The 5,387-nt window shown below is 41.5% G+C and overlaps 1 pseudogene; it reads left to right on the top strand.

Annotated features, from left to right (window-relative positions):
• The first annotated feature begins 419 nt into the window (after window positions 1-419).
• Window positions 420-1,281, top strand: LOC116876843 (annotated as a pseudogene).
• The last annotated feature ends 4,106 nt before the right edge of the window (window positions 1,282-5,387 follow it).

Raw genomic sequence — 5,387 nt, forward strand, 5'->3', positions numbered from 1 at the left:
TGTGTATATAGATCCCTGTCATTATCCTTGATGGAGTATCATCCTTAAAGTCTGAGCATCACTAGTCTGATTATTTTGATTTCCATAAACTATTCCCCAGTTAAATGAACTAGGACTTCCTTGAGAAATGGCTTAAGTACAAGGTGAGAGTAGAGCATCTTCTTGTGCAGAAAACACAGAAGTGGTCAAATATGACATACAAGGCAATGGAGAGGAGCTAGCACTGATAATATTTGGTCTACTTGAGACATCAAGAAGAATAGGGACTGTAATTCACTGAACACATTGAATCCATAAAAGTCCACAAGTCTGCACTTATATTTAAAAAACAAAACAAAACAAAACAAAACCAGAGCCCTGGAGTTGCAGCCAGTTCCTACTGCAGTCCCATAGTTACCTGTCTCCTCTTTCCTTACAACATGACAGATACTGCTGTGTCCTTCACCAATGACTTCCTGGTGAGTGGAGTGGCTCAGCCATCTCCAAGACCATGGTAGCACTCACTCAGTGGGTAAGCTGTTGCTGTAGCATGCCAGCAAGCAAATCACCACAGATAAGCAATACAAGGACATGATAGACTGCATGATCTGTATCCCCAAGGAGCAATGAGTCCTGCCTCTTTTGCCTGGTAACCTGGCCAATGTCAATGGATACTTCCATGCTCAGGCTCTCAATGTTGCCTTCAAAGATAAGTACAAGTGGATTTTCCTGGGTGATGTGGACAATAGAACCCAGTTTTGGCACTACTTTGCAGGGAATCTGGCATCAAGTGGGGCCACATCTTTGTGTTTTGCGTATCCTCTTGATTTTGCCTGACCAGGCTAGCAGTGGATGTGGGCAAAGCTGGGGCTAAAAGGGAATTCAGAGGCCTCTGTTACTACAAGTCTGCAAATCTGGTGGAATTAAAGACCTAAACCAAGTTTAGGTTGCCTAATCCCTCAGCTACCAAGCTGCCTACTTCCAGATCTATGACACTGCAAAGGGAATGCTTCCAGATCCCAAGGATACTCCCATCGTCCTCAGCGGCATGATTGCACCATCCATTGCAGAGGTTGCTGGATTGACTTCCTCTCCATTTGACGCTGTTTGTGGCCATGTGATGGTGCAGTCAGGGTGCAAAGGAAGTGACATCATATATGAGGCACACTTGACTGCTGGAGGAAGATTGCTTGTGATGACGGAGCCAAAGCTTTTTGCAAGGGTACATAGTTCAGTGTTCTCAGAGGCATGGGTGATCCTTTTGTGCTTGTCTTATATGATGAAATCAAGACATTCCCATAAGTTATTTCCTAATCTTTTTTTTTTTCACCTACACTAATGGTGAAGCTGTGAGAGGTCATGTGGTCTTGAAATGGTATAGTATGAACTATGCAGATCATCTATGTATGTCCTTACCAAAAGTATTTACCCTGAATATACTGGTCTAGCATCTTCACATTGTCAATGTCATGAATAAAAGAGTCTAGATTAAAAGAAACATACTTTAAAATGGTTCAGTAATAGTTTGATAGATGACAGAGCAAACAGAGCAAAATGGCAACGTTTTTTCAATGTGAATGATAGATATATGACTTACTACTCTTTCAACTATTCTTTCTGTGCAACTGAAAACATCTATAATTTTAAAAATTTATAAGATTGTCATGTTTATATCATCTACTTTTTAAAAACACGTAAGGCATGGCCAAGCTTGCAGCTGCCAGTGGTCCCTGTGAGAAAAACCAAACGGAGTTGACTTCAAAAATCCTCTAATGTGTAAAGGCATCAAAGAGTTGCTGATACAACCAGAATTTGAGGGCACAGGATTCTAGAGCAAGGAGAACTGCAGAGAGATGTGCTGACTTCTGCAGCTTCTTTTGTTCTGGGAGATGTTTGCCAAATCCGGGCTCAGGGCAAGAGGCGATGCACCTGGACTTAGCCTAAGCACAGGATTGCTGCTGGAGGATGGAGAAACCAGAGACCTTTAGTGGTCTCGGGGAAAGACAAAACCAAAGATTTGAAGGGCTGATAGCCAGGTAGTAACAGTAGGGCAGAGAACTAAGTGTAATTCATCGGCTATTTTCTCCCTAAGACATTTGTCAAATTCTGGAGCTGTCAAGGGCATTATTAGGTTAACACCCATGAAGAAATCTGCTGAAAAGCTGAGGGGAGTTTTTGGCAGTGCCCCTGCAATGTACATGAAGATTCAAGTTCAAGACCACCTGGGGAAGGTACCCCAGTGAACATACTAGCCTCTCAGTTAGATCTTAAAAACTATCCTTTAGGTACAGAAGAAAATTAGAGGTAGACAGGACGTTTGAGAAACCGCAGCCAGTCTTAGCTCTGCCTAATCCCTGACTGGATTAGAGGAATCAGCTATCACTCCATCTGCTGATGGAGATTAAATGATAAAGCCTCTGAGAGCAATTAACGTCATCTGTATCCTTTACAATAACCACCACGGGTCTCGGTGCCACGTAAAGGTGACAACATCCAGAAGCATTAAAAAAAAAATCCCTTTTTGCCACTTTAAGAGCAAGAGAAGGGGTGCCTGGGTGGTTCAGTTGGTTAAGTGGCAGACTCTTGGTTTTGGCTCAGGTCATGGTCTTAGGATCATGGGATCCAGCCCCATGGGGGGCTCCCAGGTTCAGTGCGGAGTCCGCTTGAGTTTCTCTCTCCCTTTCATTCTGCTCCTCCCCCAACTCACAGTCTCTAAATAAATAAATAATCTTTTAAAAAAATAAAAAGAGCAAGGGGAAACTTCTTCAAACTTAGTCCTCTGACTTCTCACATCTCTTTGCCAGTGCCTATACCAATCGTTTGGTAAAGATGATGAGATGCTCATGACTGGCTTAAACTGATTAAGGCTCATCATTCCCTTTACTCCCAATGGCCCTGGAGAGGGACTCAGCCTTTTTAGAAAGACATGGACTCTTAGGGGAGGATGAACCCAATCAGGCTCTGTTAGCAAGAAAAGAGGGAATGATCATGGAGAAGGCAACTAACAATGTTTTCACATCATCTACCAGCCATTAGTATGGGACGTTGGGCAAGCTATTCAGTCTCTTTGAGCTGCAATTTTCTCATCTGTAAAACTTAGATAATACCTCAAAAAGGCTGCTGTACATATTCAATGAGGTTATAGCTATATAAAATTATATTTATATGTAAATATATATATGTTTTAAATTACCAAATGTCTAGATTATTTTTAGTGCTTCAGTAGTGTTGGCTAATACTGTTTGCAATGGTTTTGAGTCTCCCTTTAGACATCTTCCAGCTGTCAGTGTCTTTTTAAGCAAGACAGCTCAATCCCAACCCAAATGCCAGGTGTGTACCCAACAGCCCAGACAGTAGGACTGGTATCTACCTTGCTCTTGCTTCTCGGTGCGCTATTCTGACACCTGGAGAGGCATCTCCAGGAAAGTAGGCCATCAGAGTGTGAATTGTGACCCACAGGGAAAACTTCTTTTCCCGCCATCACTCACTTCCTCTCTGGTCCCTAATTCTGCCTTTCACAGTGTATTAATTTATTACTTTTCAATTAACAAGAGTACAGGATTCAGTGGTAAGCCAGCGGATATAAGAACCATAGGACAAATGGCTGGTGTTCTAAGAGCTCCATCTTTACTGAAAGATTTGGGGTGGGTAGGGATGTAGAGTTAAATAATTTAATAAGATTTGTACTCTAATCAAGTTGAATGAAAGTAAATTTAATTTAATACCAAAGTAAATATGATATGGAGAACACAAGATTATCATAGATTTTATAAATAATATGTAAGACTTGAGGAAAATTTCTGTTTGTAGTGACTGACCACCTTCCTTTGCCTTTAGGGTTACCGCATAGGAAAGGTTTCAGAGCACTGTGCTTCTGATTAAATGCGTATTCTGGATGTTTTCTTTTTAAGGCAAATACTAGGAATCTCTACTGAGTTTAGCACAGAGTTTGTTTTGTTTTATTTTGTTTTTTCCTTTGAATAACAGGAGTGATGGGATTGCATGTTGGCAATGGCTACCTGTGGGGGATGTGTCAGTCCCTAAAAGGCTAGGACAAAGGTCTCAGATGAGGGAAAGAGGAGAGTAGATACTGTTTTGTCTAGGGCCACTCTCAGAGGTTCAGCAAAATTTGATGAAACAATAAACAATAGACACTAGATGTGTGGACAAATGCTCATGGCTGTGCCATCTGCTGTTTTAATCACCCTGGCCAATGCGCTCTAAGCGATGGTTATTTCTATTGCCCAATGGGCACAATGGTGCCTCCTTTCCTCCGTTCACAGTGAGAATCAAGTTAAGGAAGCTGATGTACATAAAATATTCAGTATGGTTCCTGGCACAAAGTGAAGTGTTTAAGAAACGTGATAAAACCTATTACCAACTCAAGGGTTCAAAAAATTTCTTTTTATGATTATAGAAATTCATGTCTATGAGTGAGGATTCTGTGATCACAAGGACTGCTATTTCTCCCTTATTGGAGGGACACGCCTGACTGTGATAATTCTAACACCAGGGGCATATTTTGTGAAGGAATTATCCTAAGATAACTCAGTCTTGTCCTTGATTATGTAACTAATTATTCTTGGTAACCTGCTCTGAAACAGGAGAGTTTACTAGTTAAATTCCTTTACTAGTTAAATACAACCAAGTGTGCTGGATATAAGCAGGCTGGAGGCGACAAAGATAAATCAGATATAGACCGACTTTTAAAATAACTCACCCTCAAAAAACCCTCCAAAAAATAAAAACAAAAACAAACAAACAAAAAAAAAACCCAACTCACTGGCCAGGAGGGAAGATAGGGCTGTCGATATCCATCATAGCAAGATAGAAAGTGCTAAGTGCCTCAAGGTTACAAATAAAATACCATGAGAGTTACAAAGAAACCACATGTTGTCCCCACTTCAAAGCCAGATTAGTTACAAATGAAGGGGAATGAGATTTTTTTTTAAACATTTTATTTATTTGACAGAGAGAGCACAAACAGGGCGAGCAGTAGGCAGAGGCACAAGCAGGCTCCCCACTGAGCAGGGAGCCTGATGCAAGGATCCATCCAGGTCCCTGAGATCATGACCTGAGCTGAAGGCAGATGCTTAACTGACCGAGCCCCCCAGGCATCCTGGGGAATAAGATTTAAAGAAGGAATATTCTCATCAAACTACTAACAGACACTCATTTGGTTTAATATAATAAAGCTGCTGTCTTGAAATCCTTCATAATTTTTGAACAAGGAATCTCACATGTTCACTTTTCACTGGGTCATGCAAATTATGTAGCTGGTCCTCGATGGGACCAGGAAAGTAGGTTGGGAAAAGGACAGGGTTCAGGATCTATCAGAGCAGAGGTAACAAAGCAGTTGCTCTTAGGGTCCCGGATTCCTCCACATCTGCTTACTATTCCTGCTCCCA

Source organism: Lontra canadensis, unplaced genomic scaffold, assembly GCF_010015895.1.
Source record: "Lontra canadensis isolate GAN:19392208 unplaced genomic scaffold, GSC_riverotter_1.0 scaffold48, whole genome shotgun sequence".
Lineage (NCBI taxonomy): Eukaryota > Metazoa > Chordata > Mammalia > Carnivora > Mustelidae > Lontra > Lontra canadensis.